This window comes from Balaenoptera physalus (genome assembly GCF_965194825.1).
Source record: "Balaenoptera physalus genome assembly, chromosome: 15".
In the NCBI taxonomy this organism is placed as follows: Eukaryota; Metazoa; Chordata; class Mammalia; order Artiodactyla; family Balaenopteridae; genus Balaenoptera; species Balaenoptera physalus.
This window is the reverse complement of record NC_138894.1, coordinates 3,853,369-3,877,600: the sequence shown is the minus strand read 5'-3', so window position 1 is coordinate 3,877,600 and position 24,232 is coordinate 3,853,369.

Genomic DNA, 24,232 nt, shown 5'->3' with positions numbered 1-24,232 from the left:
GACAGATGCCACCGTGAACAGTGCACCATCTGTCGGCATCTTCAGGGCAGCCGGGAGCTCTGACGTCAGCCCCCCACCCCCCACCCCGCAGGAGCACATTGGTCCCCAGGGCACAGATGATGGATAAAACCTGGAGTGTTTAAGATGGGCAGAAAGGACTTGGCGGCTTTGCTAAGATAAGTACTGGCAGTGGCCATTCCGGGTCTGCAGAGAAGATCCTTATTAGAGGAGAAAACTACTGATCTACTTGGAGAGCGTGGCTTTCATTTATTTTAGCTCCTTAGCTATTTGTCTTCAGGCCCAGCCCAGGGCCAGGAGGAGAGGCACTGCTCCCTAAGATTAGAATTACTTGGTGTGAGAGCTCCCGGCTTCTGCCCCAGATGGGACCTCTCCACCTTCTACTTGCGTGTTGGAAAGCATCTCAAACCTCCAGATTTCATTGTAAAATGGAAGGGCAGAGTGCTCTGTGCACAGTACAGATTTGTGCTCTGTGCACAACCGGCGAATTGCAGTGATCCTGGGTTGCCCAGTGCCCCAGAGGGATGCTGTGTGGTCCAGCACGACGGTCCCTAGGCTCTGGCCTGAACCCCTGGGAATCACACGAGGGCTTATCAAATCACAGCGTGCCAGCCCCTCGCCCTCAGATTCGATTCAGCAGGTCTGCGGTGCAGAGGAGAGCCTGCATTTCTGACAGGCTCCCAGGAGTTGTGGACACCGCGGGTCCAGGACCAGTGGGTCTGGAGGCTGAAGTCCGGCCCTTCTGCTTCCTGTGGCGTGATCCTGGCAAACCTCCTTATCCTGTCCAAGGCTCCGTTTCCTCGCCTGCCTCACAGGACGGCTGTGAGGACTGAGTGAAGAATAAGGGGTAAAGCTCGGAGCCCAGCCCTGTTCAGAGCTCTTATCCACCGATAAGTGCTGGGAGCTTTAACCCCTCCCGTGCCCACAGCTGAGTTCAAGCGTCACTCAAGAACTTTGTGCCTTTGGGGTGTGTGAAGGGACAGAGCCGAGGTCGCTGGGTGGTTAGGCTTAGGATAATCAGAAGATCAGACGCCAGGCAGGGTGACAAAAGCAGGGAGGCCAGCAAGGGGCAGGTGGGAGTCCCTGCGGGCCGAGCCACGTGTCAGCAAAGGACCATGGCCTTGGAGTCGGGAGGCCCGGCTCTGGCCCCAGCCTCGTGCCGGCCGCTGCATGCCCTCGGCTCCCTGAAGTCTCTGGGACATAATTTTCTCATTCACCATCGAGGAGGTTGGGTTGGTGACCTCTCAGCCCCGGAAGTTGTAGACTCAAAGGCTGAGTGTCTCAGCTGGAGTGGGAGGTGTGCAGGGCAGGGAGGGGGCAACTCCTCAGAGATGGAGGGGGACCTAGGGGGCAGGGCCTGGGGGAGGGAAGGGGGTGGGGAGGACACAGAAGGGAGGGTGGGACGGGGGAAGGGAGCCACACAATTGTTAGTGAGGGTTCTTTTGGTACCTGAAGAGTAAAAGCACAGGACAAAGGATATGGTGGCCCTCGGAGGGGTGTGTGGTCCCCGTGGGGCCCCCGTCATCCCAGGAGCCCCTGAAGTTTGGTTAAATGTGCTCAGAGACCGTGAAGGGTTGAGACATAATAACTGGTCTTCCCATAACAACAACAGACAGTTGCAATTTTTGAAAGCTATTCCTGTGATGGTTTCCATCTTGCCTTTCTTCCTGATGGAGAATGCACACATGATGTGTTAATAGATGCACCGGCCACAGTTTTCTGGTAGACTGAGATCTAAAGGGCTGAACAGTTGGTGTTATCAACTCTTTACCCATACAATTCCCAAAGAAAGTCATGCACAGGTGATAATAAGGGATCTTTGGGAATGAAAAAGGACTCAAGTAAGATTTCCTTCCAGGTCAGATGGAAACTGGCCTTGGGCCAGGCTGAGTGCTTCATCCCGGGAGCTCAGACTGGAGAAGGGCCCCCAGTGAAGGAAGGGGGTGGGAGAGAGGGGGCAGCACCTGTTAGCTCTTCCACGAGGCACAGATGGGACGTAGGGGTCCGGAGGAGGAGGGGCCGGAACTGCAGGGAAATGGGAGGGCAGGAGGGAGAGGGGTCTTTCTAAGCCTTTGCTACCACAGCCCACCCTGGACCGACCCTAATTCGAGAGTAAGAGCTCATCTTTCATGTGTGATTGTACATATTAGCTCATTAGCCCTCAAAAGAGCCCGTGTTCGTCATCCTAACTTCGAGACAAGGAAATGGAGACACAGAGAGGCTGGGCGACCCGTCCACGTCCAAAAGGGCGGGTCCAGAGCCCCTGCTGTCAGGCCGGACCCTGTCCTTCCAGGCGGACCACCGGGAGCAGGTCATCAGGGCTGGCCATGGCAGCAGAGGAGAGAGAAATGCCCGTGGCCGCCGCCTTCTCTCCTCCCTCTTGGCCCTTAGCGGTAAGGAAGCCCCTTGCCAGGGGCCTGTGATGAATTCAAGTGTATACAGTCAGGATTATCCACGAGAGAAGCTTTCGTTGATATTTATCCACGTATTTACAAACCTTTTTTCACGCCTGCCAGAGGGAAACCAGGAGGGTAGTCAGCTGGGAACCGGGAGTGGAGAGGGGGTGGGCAGCTTATGAGAAAGTGAATAAATCATTATCTTTATTTAAGCACCTGCCTGCACTGGGCACTTTATCAAGCAAATTACAGAGAGGCTTTGTTAATGAACAGCCAGGAGAGGCCCTCAGCCTTCCTATCCCCAGTCCCCCCTGCCGTGAACCTTCACAGGCAGGGAGGCCAGAGCCCCCAGGAGAAGCAGTGACGGCAGGGGGGCCGGGGAGTGCAGGCCTGCGGAGTGAGGGCTCCGGCACTTAGCCCTCAGCCTGCAAATACGCCCTGGAATCACCTCTCCATGTGGGGTTTCATAATCAGCCTGCCCTGCTCCATGGAAGGATTGGGGAGGTGGGGTGTATCTGTATGTGGTATCTCTCTATCTGTCATCTATTTCTATCCAGCTAGTTAGCTATCTAATCTATACATAATATAGATAATCAATCATCTATCATCATCTCTATCATGTATCTATCATCTATCTATCTATCCATCTACCGACCCATCTTCTATCTATCATCTATCTGCAGTGGGGACACAGATTTGTCACAATTTGTTACAACCTATTCTACCTCAAAGAGTCTAAAACTAAATCCTATTAATCATTTTTTCTAAAGGGTTCATCCAGCCCTTCTGCCCCGTCCCCTTCTTAGTGTTCTGGGTCACACGTTTTCCACCTCCTCAGGCCTCAGGGACCTTCCATTCCCCACCTGCCTCCTCGAGGCCAGACGGGTGTCCAGTCCCTTCGCGGTGGCATCACAGTCTTAACTGTCCCCTGCTCCCCGTACCTGTTCCTGACTGTCTGGATGGACCCACCCAGTGGTCTGTCCACAGTGCGCGGCCCGGGCACTGCTGAGGCCTCTCCCGTCTCCTACGCTCCTCTCTCACACACCCTGTACTCGCCCTGCACTCAGTCGGCTGCCCGGCCCGTCTTGGTTACACACCTTGACCCCTATGTCCAGGCCACTTTCTATCCACCTAATCACCCAGGACCAGCGTTCCTGGGAAGAGGCTTTTCTTGGTGATACCAGCCGATGCCACCTCCCCTCCTTATGATTTGTCTCCAGAGCACACCATCCGCTCTGTGTTAAATGTCCCGTTCTCTCTGCCCAGCTCTGCACACTAGCTGATTATATGCACACTTACATCCAGGCGGATGGCGAGTTTGCCATCTTGGTCCACGGTGACTGCATGTGTGTGTATGTCTTACTTAACCAACTGGTTTATGAGTTCCTCTAGGGCTATACTTTCTAAGTATAGCTGGCACAAATTTGTGCTGGCACAAATGTGAGAAATAATAATCATAAAATAATGTAATAGCTGGATAGATGAACTGTGGTCCATTCAGATAATGGAGTATTATTCAGCACTAAAAAGAAATGAGTTATCAAGCCATGGAAAGACATGGAGGAACGTTAAATGCATGTCACTAAGTGAAAGAGGCCAATCTGAAAAGGCTACAGACTACACGATTCCAAGTAAATGACATTCTGGAAAAGGCAAAACAACGGAGACAGTAGAAGGCTCATTGGTGGCCAGCGGTAGGGGAGGGGGAGGGAAGAGTACGCACAGCACAGAGGATTTTTAGGGCAGTGAAACCACTCTGTTTGATATAATAACGGTGGATATATGTCTTATACATTTATGAAAACCCATAGAATGTACCGAGTGAGTCCTTGTGGAAACTGTGGACTTGGGTGATGATGTACCATGTAGTCATTGTAACAAATGTGCTGTCCGATGGGGGAGGTGGAAGGCAGAGGAGACTGTGCACATGTGGATTATATGGGAAATTGCTGTACCTTCCTCTCAATTTGCTGTGAACCTACAAGTACTCTAAAAATAAAGTCTGTTTAAACAATTATTTAATAGCTAACATGCATTGAGGACTTTTCTATGTCCTCACACAGGGCACTCTGCATATATTATCTTATTTAATCACAGCAATGACTCTGCAAGCTGGATACCATTATTGGTCCTATTTTACAAATATGGACACTGGGCTCAGAGAGGTTTAGAAACTTGTTCAAGGTCACACAGTAAGTACTGGCTCCATAGGCTAGGAAAAGTAGCCTTCTTTTTAAAAAAAAGCCATTTGGGCCAGGGTTGAGATGGTAGAAGATTCTGGGAGGCTTTGCCACTGCTCTGCGTGTGACAAGTGGCCGACTGTGCTGTCTCTGTGGGACGCAGATGAGGTTTATTACAGAAGACGGAGAGTGTCTGCTCCTTGCTGTCCGTAAACAGTGAGTCAGCGGCTGGAGCAGGAGCAAGCGAGATCACCAGGCACCTCTCCGTAAACAAGAGTGTCTCCTTTGCCCGGTAGGAAGATTCTGCAGGAGCAGGGGGCGAGGACGTCTCCTCCCCCCAGACCTAACCTGCATTTTCTCGTGCCGTCTGTCTGCCTCTCCCTTGTGGTTTAGGGTAAACAGCTTCGTAGGCGGTTTAGCCAACTCCTGATTATTTCTGAGAGGTGTTTTTCTCCTGCACGTTTTGGCCCTTGGATGTTCTCAAGTTGTTCTGGAAAGTTCTTGCCTTTTTTTTTTTAGCTATCCGAACGTGCTCAGTAACGTTTCGCATCCTGTTGACTCTCCAGCTTCCACTGACTGCGGGCTCGTGGTCGGAGGGAGGCCGGACAGAGGACGATGTGCCCGCGGTGCGGAGGGGGTTCAGACGCCCCAGGTCGGTCGGCCTCTTACAGGCCCTGATGGAAGAGATTCTCGCTCCTCGGGAGGTACCAGCCCGGCGACTGCCGAGCCCCCAGTGGAGAAAGGGCCAAGACTAGAGCCCAGAGCTCCCACCTCCTGTCTGAGCTCCTCCCCAAGTACCCTCCACATCTGGGCCGCCGCCTCGCCCTCTCCCAGGTGAGCTCACGCTCTCAGCTGTGGCTACACCTGGGCACCTGCCCGAAGCTCAGCTCGGGCTGGACGGGGGGCCGCGTGCACCGCAGGCAAAGGAAACCAAGCAGCAGCGGGCAGAGAACGCCGTCCAGAGTGTTTGCTCCCGGCCGTCCTCCCTTCACAGACCCGCGGAGAGGGGGGCTTTATCCTACTTAGGGGAGAAAAAAACCTCCTACCGAGTGTCAGCACAAAAATACCTCACACGTCTTAAAGTGGCATCCGTGTGATCGAAAATCACTTCTTCGTCTGAGAATTAAAGCAACAGGAGGGAGGTGGGACCAAGGGTGCAGGCTGAGCCGTCTGCAGCCCCAGAGCCACAGCAGGGCTGGTGGACTCGCCTCTCTGAAGGGAAGTGTCCGCGGATGTCGCCTGGGTGGGCGGGCTGTTCGGGACCCTAGTTCCCAGGATGGTTTGGACTTAGATGATGAAGCTGGAGGAACTTTCTCTCCCCTCAAGGAGCCTGACGCTCCTTAGAAGAGGCTGGAAGAGGCCGCCCGCCCCGCGAGGACGGTCCCAGCATCGCAAGGTGGGCCCCCGCTAGCCCCGCTCAGTTTGGATCCCCATGGCAGGAACACAAATCCCTAAAAGGCCCCTCTACCTATGACCCTGTTCTTTTGTCACCATCTGACAGCTGCCATGGCCACCACCTTCCATCACAATGGATGGACCCCTGGGGTCTCCAGCATCCTGCTGGACCAGTGGTTCCTTCTCTCTTTTGCTGCCAGGTTTCAGCGTTTTGGAGATGCGTGTCCTAGAACTAAATACTGTCGGAGCCTCGGGGCCCATCAGACAAGGCACCACAAGTTCATGCTTCAGATTTACTTAGAGTTGCCTTCAAACACTATTTTAATGTAAAAGGGTCGGGGGAGGGGGTGGGGGAAGATTCCAAATGACATTCCAAGAGCGACTTGAAGATTAGTATTGGGATCATGGCATGTAGAACTCGTGTTCTACAAATGGGTCTCAGTTTTATATAGTGTGTGTACATGTGTGTACAGGGTGTACGTGTGTATTATACAGTTTATATAGTGTGTGTATATGTCTGTGTATCGTTGACATGGTGTGTGTATGTGTATATATAGTGTGTGTACATGTGTGTAAAGGGTGTATGTGTGTGTTATACAGTTTATATAGTGTGTGTATATGTCTGTGTATAGTTTACATGGTGTATGTGTATATATAGTGTGTGTATGTGTATGTGTGTATATGGCGTGTGTTATATACAGTTTATGTAGTGTGTGTACGTGTGTGTTATATAGTTTACATAGTGTATAGATGTGTGTGTTATTCAGTTTGTATAGTGTGTGTACGTGTGCTATACAGTTGATATAGCGCGTGGATGTGTATATATAGTGTGTGTACATGGGTGTATAGTGTGTACGTGTGTGTTTACAGTTTATATAGTGTGTGTATATGTCTGTGTATAGTTTATAGGGTGTGTGTATGTGTATTTTTGTGTGCGTATGTGTATGTGTGTATATGGCGTGTGTTATATACAGTTTATGTAGTGTGTGTACGTGTGTGTTATATAGTTTACATAGTGTATAGATGTGTGTGTTATTCAGTTTGTATAGTGTGTGTACGTGTGCTATACAGTTGATATAGCACGTGGATGTGTATATATAGTGTGTGTACATGGGTGTATAGTGTGTACGTGTGTGTTTACAGTTTATATAGTGTGTGTATATATCTGTGTATAGTTTATAGGGTGTGTGTATGTGTATTTTTGTGTGCGTATGTGTATGTGTGTATATGGCGTGTGTTATATACAGTTTATGTAGTGTGTGTACGTGTGTTATATAGTTTACATAGTGTATAGATGTGTGTGTTATTCAGTTTGTATAGTGTGTGTACGTGTGCTATACAGTTGATATAGCGCGTGGATGTGTATATATAGTGTGTGTACATGGGTGTATAGTGTGTACGTGTGTGTTTACAGTTTATATAGTGTGTGTATATGTCTGTGTATAGTTTATAGGGTGTGTGTATGTGTATTTTTGTGTGCGTATGTGTATGTGTGTATATGGCGTGTGTTATATACAGTTTATGTAGTGTGTGTACGTGTGTGTTATATAGTTTACATAGTGTATAGATGTGTGTGTTACTCAGTTTGTATAGTGTGTGTACATGTGTTATACAGTTGATATAGTGTATGGATGTGTATATATAGTGTGTGTACATGGGTGTATATTGTGTACGTGTGTGTTATATAGTTTATATAGTGTGTGTATAGTTTATAGGGTGTGTGTATGTGTATGTGTGTATATGGTGTGTTATATACAGTTTACGTAGTGTGTGTACGTGTGTTAGAGAGTTTATGCAGTGTGTGGATGTGTGCATTGTGCAGTTTAAACAGTGTATCAGTTTATATACTATGTGGGTGTGTGTGTGTAGGGGCGGTTGGGCAGCGGGTACGTCTGTAAGGCACCTAAGATTGGGCCGCAGCCCCTGGGACATGGGTTTCTGTGACTGAGAGCAGGTCTCCTGCTGGAACCCCAGACCGAGACCGCGTCTGCCAGAAGGAGGCCGTGGCCTGAGGCCTGGAGAGATGAGGTATCGAATGGAATACGCTCTGGGGCAGACGGCCGCGGGGAAGCAGATGTGGTTTCTGAGGAAGGAGACCAGATCGTGACAAGATGACCTCCAGGAGATGGTCTGCAGAGGGGACAACGTGGGCTTAAAAGCCAAAAAGGGCAAAGGTGCCCTGAGTTAGCACACTTCCCACTCCCCGCCAAACAGCGGTAAAAGTCTGAACCTGATTTTTTATTCAGGCAAGTTTTCAGTGGTACTCTCATCATCCAAAAATAAAACGTTATCAGAAACAAGACTCCACCGTTAAATTGCAAGACTACACCTGCAGCGATGGAAAGTCACATGGTGGCTGAGAGGGTATTTTGTTTACGACTGTTTACTTTGTTGTTTTTTTGGTAACGTCTATTTGTAGAGATTCCTCTTGATTTCCAAATGGAAGGTCTACAAATGCCAGATCTGTTCTTGGTGACTAATGTCAGAAAAATCTGGCCACTGAAACTCACCTCCTGGTTGGGGAGTGACGAGACCAGCCTTGAGGAAGACTTGGGTAAAACCCAGCTTTTTCACACAAATCCAACTGGCCTATGAGACAGTCACGTGACATCACGACCAGAGGCTGCAAACTAGATTTTTAAGAGGTATCCTTTTGTGCAAATCTTAATATTTATAGAAAGTCTTTGTGATTATATGATCAAAGAAGAGAGTCCCTTTGCTTCCATTATGGCTTTGGGAATTTTGACCTAAAAATTTCCACTGCAGTTCCCTGGTGGCCTAGTGGTTAGGATTCCAGGCTTTCACTGCTGTGGCCCGGGGTCAATCCCTGGTTGGGGAACTGAGATAAAAAAAAAAATTTCCACTGCCCTTTAGCATGGTTCTATGTTGGGGTAAAAAAAATCTCATCTTAGTCTGACTTCAATCTTCTCTGACTTAAAAAACTTAGCCTTTGTTCTAAAGTTGTACTGTATTTGATAAATAATGTTTTCTATAGCATATCTCATTTATTTTCTGAAAATTCTAGTCTGTGCTTTAAAATATCAATTAAATATGGGGTTTTGTGTAAGTATATAATTACATATTTGGAAATATATATGACTCATAAAAGTAACCATATAATTATTTTCATAAATGTCCTGCCACATTTTTCTTAAAGGGCACTTAATAAAGGAGTGTCATGTTTTAATTCAATAAATTCAATAAGGAAATAAACAGAATTCATTTTAATAAAATAAATTTCTGAGATCCATAATAACGTATTTTTTAAAAGCAACTTCTCAAATCTACTCTACATGAATTTCATGCTAGTAAAATATCGTAATGACATGGGTAGTCTAGGCCTTTTTCTTTCTCATTTAAAAATATTTTTATGTTAACATTATAATTAAAACCCCCAGGAAGCAAAAATCATATAATTACAGAAAATTATTGCCACACAAAGAATGACTAACATTTTTAAGGGCAAAAATAATTGAATGTCCCTATGGATTATATGAAAATTGTACTCGCAATGGATTCAATGTTTGTGTCCCCCTAGGATTCATATGCTGAAACCAAATCCCCAAAGTGATAGTGTTTGGAGGTGGGGCCTTTGGGAGGGGATTATGTCATGAGGGTGGAGCCTCATGGTGGGGATTAGTGCCCCCATAAGAGACCCCAGGGAGCTCCCCTGCCCCTTCCACCAGGTGAGTACACAGAGAGAAGTGCTGACTATGAACTAGGAAGTGGGCTCTCACCAGACACTGAATCTGCCGGCACCTTGACCTTGAACTTCCATCCCCCAGCACCGTGAGAAAGAAATGTCTGCTGTTTATAAGCCACACAGTCGGTCGTGTTTTGTTTTACAGCCCGAGTGGACCAAGACAGTACTCTAATTTCACAATTTCCCTTAATATCGTGCAAATAGCAGTGGATGGTGAGCCCCAGTGTATTTGTTACATTCTCTGGAATCACTTGTTTGATAGACCTTTGCCTTTTCCGGAAAGGTTGGAGGGTGAGCTTGTGTAGGATGGCATCTCCTGGCCTCATCCCCAATCTCTCCGTCCCCAGACACGGATGTGGAAGTTTTCTCCAATGAGTTGATGGAGGCACTACCTGTGTGTGTAAAGGGAATACAACAACTTTTTCTGCCTTCTTTGGGTTAATTGAATATTTTTTTAATCTTCAATTTAAATTCCTCTGTTGGCTTTTTAATTATATCACCTTCTATAATCTTTTTAGTAGTTGCCCTAGAGAACACAATATCCATCCTTAGTTTAACACAGTCTGCATAGAGGTAAAATTGTACCACTTGTCATAAATTGTGAGAAATTTTGAACAATGTAATTCCACTTGCCCCCTTCCTTTGTGCTATTGTGGTCATATTTTCTGCATAAACCTCAATGCTGTGCTATAATTTTGTTTTAAACCGTTTGTTCTCTATTTTAAAAATCGAGGAAAATAGTCTTTTTTTAAAAAAAAATTGCCAACACATTTACTATTTCCAGGGTTCTTCAATCTTTCCTATAGATCTGTGTTCCATGTGGTATCATATCTCATTAGCCTGAAGGAATTTTTTTGGCATTTCTTGCAGTACAAGTCTACTGGCAACAAATTCTCTCAGCTTCTGTTTATCTGGAGATGTTTTTTTATTTCATTCTATTTTGTAAAAGAATTTTTTCTAGATGTAGAATGTTGAGTTTGGAGTTTTTTTTTTCTTTTGGCACTTAAAAGATACTGTTGCATTGTGTGTGGGCTTTACTGTTTCTGATGAAAAGTCATCTACATGTAATAATAGAATCCCCTTAATTAGCCGATTCCAAGATTTTCTCTTGATCTTTAGTTTTCAGCAGTTTGACTATAGTGTGTCTAAATGTGGTTTTTTCAGTGTGTTTATCTTGCTTAGTTTCCATGACATTGTTGGAACTCTAAATTGATGTTTTTCATCAAATTCGAGATATATTCAGCCATTATTTCTTCAAACATACTTTTTTCTGCTGCATTTTCTCTCTCCTCTCCTTTGAAGGTTCCAATTCCTCGCATGTCAGGTTGCTTGATTATGTTCCACAAGTTACCAAGATTCTGTTCATTTCTTCCCATCTTTTATCTTTCTCTTGTTTAGATTGGGTAATTATTATTTATCTGGCTAAAATCTGCTGCTAATAGCATTCATTGAATTTTTTCATTTTAGATATTTTAGTTTTCAGTTCTAGAATTTTTGTTTTGTCTTTTTTTTTCTGAATTTTTGAATTTTATTTTATTTATTTTTTATACAGCAAGTTCTTATCAGTTATCCATTTTATACATATTAGTGTATATATGTCAATGCCAATCTCCCAATTCATCACACCACCACCCTCGCCCCGCCACTTTTCCCCCTTGGTGCCCATACATTTGTTCTCTACATCTGTGTCTCTATTTCTGCCCTGCAAACTGGTTCATCTGTATCATTTTTCTAGGTTCCACATATATGTGTTAATATATGATATTTGTTTTTCTCTTTCTGATTTACTTCACTCTGTATGACAGTCTCTAGATCCATCCACGTCTCTACAAATGACCCCATTTCGTTCCTTTTTATGGCTGAGTGATATTCCATTGTATATATGTACCACAACTTCTTTATCCATTTGTCTGTCAGTGGGCATTTAGGTTGCTTCCATGACCTGGCTATTGTAAATACTGTTACAATGAACATTGAGATGCGTGTGTCTTTTTGAATTATGGTTTTCTCTGGGTATATGCACAGGAGTGGGATTGCTGGGTCATATGGTAATTCTATTTTTAGTTTTTTAAGGAACCTCCATACTGTTCTCCATAGTGACTGCACCAATTTACCTTCCCACCAACAGTGCAAGAGGGTTCCCTTTTCTCCAAACCTTCTCCAGCGTTTGTTGTTTGTAGATTTTCTGATGATGCCCATTCTAACTGGTGTGAGGTGATACCTCATTGTAGTTTTGATTTGCATTTCTCTAATAATTAGTGACGTTGAGCAGCTTTTCATGTGCTTCTTGGCCATCTGTATGTCTTCTTTGGAGAAATGTCTATTTAGGTCTTCTGCCCATTTTTTGATTGGGTTGTTTGTTTTTTTAACATTGAGCTGCACGAGCTGTTTATATATTTTGGAGATTAATCCTTTGTCCATTCATTCGTTTGCAAATATTTTCTCCCATTCTGAGGGTTGTCTTTTCGTCTCGTTTGTAGTTTCTGTTGCTTTGCAAAAGCTTTTAAGTTTCATTAGCTCCCATTTGTTTATTTTTGTTTTTATTTCCATTACTCTAGGAGGTAATGAGTTTGGGGGTGTTCCTTCCTCTGCAATTTTTTGGAAGAGTTTGAGAAGGATGGGTGTTAGCTCTTCTCTAAATGTTTGATAGAATTCACCTGTGAAGCCATCTGGTCCTGGACTTTTGTTTGTTGGAAGATTTTTAATCACAGTTTCAATTTCATCACTTGTGATTGGTCTGTTCATATTTTCTATTTCCTCCTGGTTCAGTCTTGGAAGGTTATACCTTTGTAAGAACTTGTCCATTTCTTCCAGGTTGTCCATTTTATTGGCATAGAGTTGCTTGTAGTAGTCTCTTAGGATGCTTTGTGTTACTGCGGTGTCTGTTGTAACTTTTTTTTCATTTCTAATTTTATTGATTTGAGTCCTCTCCCTCTTTTTCTTGATGAGTTGGCTGATGGTTTATCAATTTTGTTTATCTTCTTAAAGAACCAGCTTTTAGTTTTATTGATCTTTGCCATTGTTTTCTTTGTTTCTATATCACTTATTTCTGCTCTGATCTTTATGATTTCTTTCCTTCTACTAACTTTGGGTTTTGTTTGTTCTTCTTTCTCTAGTTCCTTTAGGTGTAAGGTTAGATTGTTTATTTGAGATTTTTCTTGTTTCTCGAGGTCGGCTTGTATTGCTATAAACTTCCCTCTTAGAACTGCTTAGAACTGCTGCATCCCACAGGTTTGGGATCGTCCTATTTTTGTTGCCATTTGTCTCTAGGTATTTTTTTGATTTCCTCTTTGATTTCTTCAGTGATCTCTTGGTTCTTTAGTAACATATTGTTTAACCTCCATGTGTTTGTGTTTTTTTTACCTTTTTTTCCCTGTAATTGATTTCTAATCTCATAGCGTTGCGGTCAGAAAAGACGCTTGATATGATTTCAATTTTCTTAAATTTACTGAGGCTTGATTTGTGACCCAAAATGTGATCTATCCTGGAGAATGTTCCATGCGCACTTGAGAAGAAAGTGTAATCTGCTGTTTTTGGATGGAAGGTCCTATAAATATCAATTAAATCTATCTGGTCTATTGTGTCATTTAAAGCTCGTGTTTCCTTATTAATTTTCTGTTTGGATGATCTGTCCATTGGTGTAAGTGAGGTGTTAAAGTCCCCCACTATTACTGTGCTACTGTCGATTTCCTCTTTTATAGCGACCCAACACTGGAGCCTACCCGGGCTCTTTGGTGGGGCTAATGACAGACTCTGGGAGGGCTCACACCAAGGAGTACTTCCCAGAACTTCTGCTGCCAGTGTCCTTGTCCCCACGGTGAGCCACAGCCACCCCCCGCCTCTGCAGGAGACCCTCCAACACTAGCAGGTAGGTCTGGTTCAGTGTCCTATGGCGTCACTGCTCCTTCCCCCTGGGTCCCGATGCGCACACTACTTTGTGTGTGCCCTCCAAGAGTGGAGTCTCCCCCAGTCCTGTCGAAGTTCTGCAATCAAATCCCGCTAGCCTTCAAAGTGTGATTCTCTAGGAATTCCTCCTCCCGTTGCTGGACCCCCAGGTTGGGAACCTGACGTGGGGCTCAGAACCTTCACTCCAGTGGGTGGACTTCTGTGGTATAAGTGTCTTCCAGTTTGTGAGTCACCCACCCAGCAGTTATGGGAGTTGATTTTATTGTGATTGTGCCCTTCCTACCGTCTCATTGAGGCTTCTCCTTTGTCTTTGGATGTGGGGTATCTTTTTTGGTGAGTTCCAGTGTCTTCCTGTCGATGACTGTTCAGCAGTTAGTTGTGATTCCGGTGTTCTCACAAGAGGGAGTGAGAGCACGTCCTTCTACTCCGCCATCTTGAACCAATCTCCTGTTTTGTCTTTTTTAATTCACATTTTTCTACTGAGATTCTCCATCGTTCACTCATTAAGACCATCTCCTCCTTGGAGTTCCTGGAACGTCTTTAGATGAACAGTTTTAAAGTTCCACTCCAGTGTCTGAGCCGTCTCAGTTTCTCTTTCTGTTGACTACTTTTGTTCTTGATTCTGGTTCACATCTTTCTATTTCTTCATATGTTGAGTAATTAAAAATTGTTTTGCACTAAGCATTTGTGGAGGATACTTTGTAGTGACTCTGTATGCTCTTGCTCCAAAGAGTGTTGGTTTCGTTCTAACAGGCAATAAATTAATGGCTGCCCACCTTGAATTGTTATGACTTGGTTTTGTGTTCTATTGGGGGAAATCTATTCTGGTTTCTCCTTCGTACTAGGGTGAACCCTCCAGCCCTAGGACACAGAACTTACTCCGGAGGCATGGCCTTCCTGGGGCTCCAATGGAAAGCTTAGGGTGCGCACCGAACCAGCATGTGTCAGTCCTGTGGTTTGCGGTTGTGCTCAGGATGTTGTAGGAAGACACACAGAGGGCATTCAGTCTGGAAGGATGAGCAGAGGGGCCCCGGGGGGCAGGTGAGGAAGACCTCCTGATTCTGGACAGATAGAGCAGTGAGTGCACAGGCAGGGAGCCCTAAGAAACTTTTTTCTTCCACAGCTGCAAATTGTTCATCATGACCAGGATGAAAAATTAATGTAGGGAGGTGGCAGGAAATCATTTCAGAAAGCCAGGAGTCAGTCCAGCTGGCTCTTTCCAGGCGAAAAATATTTTGCCCCTGAGCCACGGTGGTGGACGTGAGGAGAGAGGGACTCAGGGGACCCAGAAGGACCGGTGTACGTGGGGTAGGGGTGGGGGCAGCGGGGGTGACTGCATCTGAACATATTTCCAGGTTTCTAACACAGGTGACTGAGAGAATGGAAACGTCTCTAAGTAACCGGAGGGGAGGTAGCTGTCGTGTTGGAGAGAAGGTAAGGAAATCCATTTTCGCACTTGAGTTTGGTTGCCCTGAGGAGCCAGGCGCCCCTGAGGGTGTGAGGGACCCTGGGCCCAGTTTGCATGTGTGTGTAGCATCGATCTCTTCACGTCCTCCGCTGTCACGCGGCCACTGCTGCCTAGTTTCACGTCTCCCTGAGGCCACGCCCTCCAGGGCCTGTTGGATGGAAACTCGCGCAGCCTCTCGCCCCCCCACCCCCAGCTCCCTCACGCCGTTTATTTAAGGCTGGCTCCTGGTGACCAGGGGGCTGCACGCCCACCTGCTGACCGCCCAGGGCGCTGGCTCCTCCCGGGACCTCCCACAGGTTTCACTGCCCTTCACTGACAGTGCCGCAGGGGTTTGCAGGAAAGCGTGAGCGATCCTGCCTTTTCTGGTCACTCGGTATTTTATGGCACAAACGTGGAGCGGCACAGCCCTGCCAGGTCTCCTCTGGAACTTTCCAGGCCGCTGTAGCTGCGCCCCTGGAGCAGGGTCCCCTCGGGGTGGACGGTGTGGACGGCACCCCTGCCTGCCACGTGGGAGGCTCCCCTAGACCTCCGGGCACGGCTTCCCCCGCAGAAGCATTTAGAGCCATCGCAGGGAACTTTATTCAATATCCTGTAATAACCCATAATGGAAAATAATCTGGAAAAGAATATATATATATATATAAAACTGAATCACTTTGCTGTACACCTGAAACTAACACAACATTGTAAATCAACTATACTTCCATTAAAAATTTTTTTAAAAAAAGAAGCATTTGGAGTCAAATGTTTCTCACTCCTGCCAGAGAAGAGAGATGTTTTTAAACTGTTTATTCTAGAATAGGAATAAACAGTAATAGTCTGTTCAGTCCTAGGATTTTTCCCTCACTCCGCCGAGGCATTTTCAAAAACACATTTCCATTTAACTTTAGCTCCCTCTTGAATATTCAACTAATCATGTTCTAAATGCCAGGAAGAGGAGTATAAATCAGTCTTGCTTCTCATCACCGACATCAATAAATTTAGAACCCAGTTAACCGTTTCTATCCTGCCCACTTTTCCTTTCAGAGGCTGTAAGGAGACAATCAACTCCAGGTGCTGCCCAAGGGGGCTCCTGGGAACATCCTGGGGACGTTACAACCCTCTGATGATCTGCCTTTGTTTTATAGGGTAGCGTCCAGCGTGCTGACCTGGGCCTTCAGCGTGAGGCGCTGACCCCGCAGTGGAGCCCCAGCGCCACTGCAGTGAATCAGTGCTTTGTGGGCACAGATGCCAATGTTCCCCCTTCTTTTTGTGAAGAACACTGTCTTTCAGGGATTGTACTTACGTGCTGTAGTCAGGGAAATCTTCCACCCGTCTCCAATCATTGAAGGATAAATATGCAGCAGTGTTTCAGCACTGTTGCTTCTTTTGTTTGTTATAAACCAAAATACAGCGGGCGAGTTTTCCAGCCGGTGGAAAAATGCCTGTGTCTTGATAGAAGTAGGCTGCGGTTTCATACGAAGGAAATTTGAGCGAGGACAGGGCGCCTGTTCTGTAGATGCTCTTTCCACGGTGCTGTGATCACTCTATCAGGCATGGTCCCGGGGGCTCTGAACACAGGCTCCTGCAGTTTCTTGAATCAGAAATTGGGAAAACCGACTGGGGCTTCTGTACGCTGACACCAGAAGCGGTTCCTGAGACCGGCATGCCCTCTGGGCGGTTTGTGGGCGCACGTGGCTGCCATTGATGGGCAGGCCCTCAGCACCCCAGGGGCCAGCCTGGCCTCACGGCTTCGCCACCCTGCACCCTCAGATGCACAACCGGTCCAGCTGTGCAGACTTCACCTTGAACAGAAAATTCAAACAACTCTTGAGCACTTTCCTTTGTAAAGGTTCTCCACTCACTACCCTGCAAACTTGATTTGTAGGCAATTGGCCATACGCCATTCATTTTTGTGAATCTTGCTTTATCACTATTGAAGAGGAAAGCATCTAACTAAAACATGGCCTTTCACATTTGAACATTACAGTCCTTGATCTCGGAGAAGAACCCTAGACGTCATTCGTGCCACACTGTCTTCTTGGGGTTTTTCCGGAGTAGATTCGGAGAAGTCTAGGACAAGTAGTTTACCCGCAAGATGGTCCCAGGGCAATGAAGGCAAGTCAGGCAGCAGAGGGCAGATCTGTGGGCTGAACCTGTGTCCCCCAAGGTCATCCGTGGAAGCCCTGACCCCCCGTGTGATGGTGTGAGAAGGTGTGACCTGTGGGAGGTGTTCGGGGCACCAGGGTGGAGCCCTCAGGCACGGGACTAGCGCCCTAGAAGAAGCATCGCGAGATGACCTCTCTCCAACATGCAGCAAGAAGGCATCCACCTGGGAGCCTCGAAGAAGGTTCTCCCCAGGACGAGCCACGCTGGCTGGCGCCTTGATCTTGGACGTCCAGCCTCCAGAACTGTGAGAGATAAATGCCTGTCCTTTAAGCCCCAAGTCTCTTTTGTCACAAGAGCCGGAGCTGATGGAGACAGGAGGTTGTTCTTAAGCAAGTTCCCGACGAGGGCAGCTGGCGCTCCATCCATCTGGTGACCCTGAACAGCACCCTGGAGCTCCAGCCTCCCCTGGGCGAGAGGGAGCTGGGGTATTTGTCCACCGATTCGCTCAGTGGGTGAAAGCACGGGGTGCTGGGTGCACCTTCTCTGGCTCTTCCAGCTGCTGGGGCTCTGAGCTCGGAGAGGGTCCTCAGGCTCAGAGACGCGGGTGGTGAGGTTGGCATTCAAGGCCCCCCACTGCGGGGCCTGAGGGGAGGGGTCTGCCCCTCCCCCTCGCCGGGGGAGGGCGGTGTAAGCCAGTGGCTCAGGGACAACGAGGCCATCAGTGCAGGTGGGGGCTGGTGACAAGGCTGAGAGCCCTGGGAAGTGAGGTCGAGCGGGGTCAGGCAGGGCGCAGAGGGGACGCGGGCTCTGACCTCTGAGCGAGGAGAAGGCCGGCGGCGCTCTGAGCACGGCAGGGACGCGCTCGGACACATGGTGTAAAGGCACCACCTGCACTGAAGCTTCGGGCGGGAGCGTAGAAGCGAGGAGACCGCTTAGACAGCTGTGGAAATAAGTCCCCTGCAAACGAGGACAGGGCTTGCACCCGAGCGTGGCTGGAAAGGCCATTAAGAGTGACCTATTGTGGTTATATTTTGAATACATCAGGAAAGGCATCACAGGACACACAATATCCTCCCCAGGCAAACAAGCGTTGTTCTCGCCGGTGGGGAGGGGCAGGGTGGGCCTGGAGTGTATTACACCTGACCTTTAGGAGACGTGGCGTCCAGCCCAGGTCAGCTCTTACCAAAGCTTCGCGGTTACAAGACTCGGGTCAAATCAATGCCTTACCTTGAACTTCAGTTTTCTCATCTGCAGGACCGAGCGGTCACTTCTGCTTCAGAACCCATGCTGTTCTGTCTCATTAGCAGCTTCAACTGTAAGGTGAAACACAGCTTCTGAGTCTGTCACTGCCACCGGGGTCCCCTCCGGGGGCCAAGCACCACGTCCCCCAGCCCTTCTTCATGTTTCCTGGCTCTTCCGCGGGCATCCCAGCCTCATTGTGACACAGATCCAGTTAAAATTAAATTGATACGGCTAGGTTGAGAGTAAAACATCAGCTAGTCATACGAAGCCCACGTTTAGCCTTTAAAGACACCCCACGCCCCACTTTGGGGAAGTTAAAGAACCGGAGAAGAGATGCAGGGTCACCGATTCCAGAGCTGACATGGTAGACAGGAGGCAGTGTCTGTGGTGGATGCAATGAGAAACACACCAGCAGAGGAAAGGAAACAGGGAGGGAGCCCTCCTAGGGAGGGGAGGGAGCCACATGCGTCACCGACAGTGAAGGCTCAAGGTGTCGGGGGGAAGTGAATAAAGAAATCCAAGCCACGATGTGGAGGTGCCTTGGTGCCCACGTGAATAACAGAAACCAGACTAGTTACAGCGGGGAGCGGGGCTGAGGGGAGAAGGGCTCAGGGCTCTTAGGAGGCATACAGGACGCTCTGAGACCTGGGAAGAACGAGAAGAGACGTCATCACGTGTGCTGCCCACGAGCTCTCACCGTGCACCAGGCTGGTGTTAATCACCCTCCATCCAGCTCACCTCCTGCCAGCCCTGCAGGGAGGGCTGCAGGCCCACGACCCCTCCCCGGAAACGCTCTGGGGACATGTTTCAGAATTCAGAGTTTTTCTGATTGCAGAACAGAAACAGGGTGCCCATATCATATATCACCCAAGCCCCCCCCCCACCCCCCGCAGAATCAAACACGCAGCGTGTACAGTCACCGGCATGAACGCAGAGAGCACAGAGCCTCACGCTGACGCAGGCCAGATTTTGCCTGAAAACTCTCAGTTTTCGAACTCTCTGGATTTCAAAATCATAGATGAGGGATTAAAGGAGCCCCATTTTACAAATTATATAATAGAGGGACAGGAAGGGGATATAAAGAGCCCGGGTCACAGTCTCAGGAAGAATAGGAGGGGGAGGAAATCAGGCTCTCAGACCCCAGGCTATGCTTTCACACAAAACAAAACAAGACTCAAAAAGAAAGCAGCTAAATTAACATTTACAAATGACTCACTAAATGCCTACAAAACATATCATATATCAACTTGGCTAATTATTAAACTCAATATACATGGACATTTTAATGCACTTGAAAACAGTTTGTAGATTTTTCATTTTGCAAAAATCCTCCAGCAGTTTCCATGGTTGCTGAGTCACTTGAAGAGAAGTAATTTCAAAAGTAGAATGATAAAAATTCTTTTAATTTCTAGAGCCAAAAATTACATTTAATAAGGCAGTGGATGCATTTTAATACATAAAAATTTTTATTAGGGTATAATTGACATTTAACAATATATCAGTTTCAAGTGTACAACGTAATGATGAGATATTTGTGTATTTGCAGAATGATCACCACAAGAAGTCTAGTTACCACACACAGTTACATGTTTTTTCCTTGTGATGAGAGCCTTTGAGATCTATTCTCTTAGCAACTTTCAAATATACAATACAGAATTGTTAATTATAGTCACCATGCTGTACATTACATCCTCAGGAATTGTTTTATTCATATTTTTATGTATGTTAGGAATTCCAAAAACAGTTGTACCTAAAATCTATAAAGGTCTTAAAACTTCTTTTGGAAGAAATGGGGTAGAAAAACATTACCTTTTATTTCAAGCTCATTATTCTATTTTATTTTGAAAGCATGTACTATATTGAGGGGTTTTTTTTTAATGAAAAAACTCTAACCTTCATATATTCCATGATGATTCAAAGATACAACTGTGTAGTTGGTATAAATATTTTATGATATATTTTGATAAAATATGCCTTAACTGCCTTATTGAATAATTCACTCTGAATCTGAATGAAGTCACATGGCAGTTGATCTGTTTTTGTCTGCAGAGAAAGGATTTCTGGATTTTTTCTCCAGAGACATCCTGGGTTTCGCAGTCACTTTACATCACTGGCTACTCAGGCCGGAGCCCACAGGGCCACCTTCTGGACCACGTCCTGCCCTGAGGAGAGGGCAGCAATCTGCCGCCTGAGGCCCTGCCTCTGCCTGTGGCCGCGCAGCTTCGAGGACCAGCTCACCTGGGCCAAGACGCCGAGTGCACTTGAAACCAGACTCATCCCTGGAGGCTTGGAGTTTCAGGATTGCTTGCCGTCAGCATCTTCTTTCCTTGCTGCCCAAAGCAGAACAAGCAAACGCTGCCGAAGTGTGAGTAGGAGAAAGAGAAAGAGAAACTAATACCTACCCACTCATCAGGTCAACTTCTAAATAAGCGCACGACCTCCTGGCATTTTTCTTGTCCTTCCAGATCCTGGTAGAGCACGTCGGTGGATGCTATGTTTCCATCACTGCTTGTGTTCCTACAAGCCGTCTCCCTAAAAGTGCTGCAGGCCCTGCCCCAGGTGAGAAAGAGGTACTTGCAATTATTTCATGTTATTATTATACAATCAACCATCCTTTAAAAGACCACTTAACCATGACATCTTTTAATGACTCAACGTAGCCTTGGTCTTAGCTGTTCACTTGAAATAACGAAAAGAGGCCGCTTTGCTGGACTTGAAAAGCCTTCACGCTCCCTTCACGCCATTAACGCACGTCACCTGGCTGGGTGAGTCCTGGGTTGTGGTGTGTGCGGGTTCGTGATGTTTTTTTCCCTTCCAGGCTGATGAGACATCACTCCTGCTGGAGGGGTGTTTGTCTTCACATGACCAGGACAAGAGACGGGGCCAGAGAAGATCTAAATTCCGTGGAATTTTTTTCTAACCAGATACTGCAGATTTGGGGGGGGGCAATTTTTATTCTTATTTCAAATTCTCTGAGCCATGGATTTCTCACGATTTAAGAATCTGCTTAGGGACTTCCCTGGAGGTCCAGTGGTTAAGACTTCGCCTTCCAATGCCGGGGGTGCGGGTTCGATCCCTGTTCGGGGAGCTAAGATCCCACATGCCTCAGGGCCAAAAAAACAAAACATCAGGCAGAAGCAATGTTGTAACAAATTAATAAACACTTTAAAAATGGTCCACATCAAAAAAAAAAATCAAAAAAGAAAAAAACCAATCTACTTAGTGTTTTAACAGCCGTTTTAGGAGAAACTTCTGAATTTTCTGGCCTCTAGTTTAGATACGGGCTTCTGATCCTGGAAAACAGAAAATGTAAGTTTGTGGGTCAGCATATCAGCTCCTGGGATGATACTCGGTTTCCCAGGAAAGATTCCTGGGAGAAAGAAGATGAAATGGTCTTTATCTTTTTGACAATCCCACCTGGTATGTGGGGGGTTTTTTTAACCTTCAAAGAGAACATCCAGACTTGAGGATTCTGAGTTTTGACCTTCACAGTTTTAGATCAGATCTGCCTGGCACAGAATTGGGACTTCTCCATTGTCCGTGGAACTGCCAAAGCGTGGAAGGTAATCTTTCTCACTTATCTCGGCTAAAATACCACCAATTAAAAAGTTGCTTCTAATATAAAAAGCAACTCAAAACTACACAATAGGTTTCGTTAGAAAAAATTTAAAAAATTTTTTTAAGTTTTAGAGTTTGTTTATGAAAACCAGTCATCTGTCTCCATTTTTTATTTTACGAAATAAAAGTAAGGGAAAGATTTCTGAGTATGTGAAGAACTCTATGAATTTTTTCTGGGCCATTAGTGCAGAGAGAAGAATTGGTGTTTGATGGATGAACAGATATAAAATCATAGAGCATTAGGGACAGAAGGAATGACAGAATCGTTTAGACCAAGTCCTTCTCTTGGGTAGAGGGACGGAAGCCCAGTGAGGTGCAGCGAGCCCCGCCCCCGCCGTCCCACGGCCCCTCATCTGTGGACCCAGCCATCCATCCACGTTCGGATACATCTGGGAATCCAGCCCAAGAGGATCCCACTTGTTAAGGCCTCACTGCTGCCTCTGGCTCAATTTGCTAAACTAAGCTTTCCGCAGATCAAAGACCCCGCCCTCCCTGTGGCCCCGCCCCTCCAAACCACGTGGATTCTGCTGCAGCGATTGTGCCTTTAGCATTGCACTCAGGGCTGGTGGCGCCCAGTGGGACTAGCACCCAGCTCTTCTGAGGCCCAATCAATGCTCTTTCCGAACCACCTTCTGCTGGGAAAAAAGTAGTGACCAGACAAGACAGCCTGGGATGAGCGGGACGTCTTACTGAAGAGCCGCCCTGGGGTCCCCAGCCCGGAAACTGCGCAGAGGACTCAGTGTCTGCTGCTGCGGCCCTTCGGGTGCGCCTCCTTCCACCCCGTGGTCTGGTGCTTTGCAAACCGGAAACATTTATTTTTTCTAGAAGCCAGAAATATCCTTTTGAACCAAACAGTTCCAAATACTCCACGATTCTTGACATGGCCCTGAAATGACTGGCCCTCTGCTTTTCCAGTTAGTTTTCGCTTCTGTTCTGGGGGTCTTCGTTGAGTGCAGGTGTTTCTGACACCCTGCTGACAGCCCACTGCCCTGGGAGGGAGGTCGCGATCCCCCAGACGTCTGGAGTGCGGTCCTGCCCCTGTCTCTTCCCAAGGGGGCCCGGTTTGTCCTGATGTTCACGTTTTATGCAGAGCCGTCTTTATAACAAGTATTTGCTGCCAGCCTCCTGCAGCTCTGAGAGAAGCCGCTTTCTCTCTCAGGGCATCTTTATGAGGACGTCGGCAGAGCCCACTTCCCTGCCCTCTCACCCACTTCCTCCTCCCATCTCAGCCCTAAGAAGTGGTGATTTGGCAAATATCCAACTGATTTGATTAATATAGACAGGCTACCTGAATAATTTAGACTGCAAAGTGGATTTTTTTAGTCACTAAGCCACTCCACCTTGCCAGTGGTGTGCATCTATCAAATTAGATGGAAAAATGCCAAGACTCCATTTGCTGTCATCCTGCGAAGTTACAGCCCGGGCACCGGACGAGGTCCTGGGTTGCCTGAGGTCTGTGACAAGGCTTGGACAAAGAACTCTGATTCTCCATCCATCCTTTAAATTCAGGCATTGTTTTCTTTTCCCCAGAGGTTTTCAAACTGTGTCTCAGTTGTGAAATCCTTTTACGCGTAAAATTTTAGGGAGAAGCCCAAGAGGTAAATGGAGAAGACCTGGCTGGCCACACACAGACACTGTCCCCCCAGCGCTGAAGTGCATGTGGAAATACACTGATTTACAGAAAAGTTATCCTCGACCAAATTCAGCGATGCAATTTGTGTGGGTGAGGGAAAAGAAGAAAGAAAATAGATGGCACACTCAGATTAGGATAATCCGAGGAGGTTTGCTTAAAAAAGTGTGGCCCAGTGCAGGGAACTGAAGTGCAGGAACTCAGGCCAGGAGCAGAGGCTCTGCAGCCGTCCTGAGACCCAGAGGGAGACGGGCAGGGAGAGGGCGTCGGAGCCTGGAGGCAGAGGGGGGGCCGTACAGGGGAGGCTGCACGTCCAGCTCTTCACTCCGCTGGCAGGGCCTCACAAAGATCTACAGCCTCTCAGAACTGAATGATTCCAAACTCTCCCTAACAGACTTTCCCACTGTGGAGCTAACTGTCCTGAAACCTGGTGGGAGGTCAAGGCTGGGAAGCTCCCACGATGTTCCAGTCTAGCTCACTTGTGGTTCTTGAGCCCTGCTGGACCATCCGTGCCTGGGATTATAAAGCCAATGCTTTTATCCCCTTTCCTCCCCCTGGAAACCCATCTCAGCTCCATGGAACTTTGGG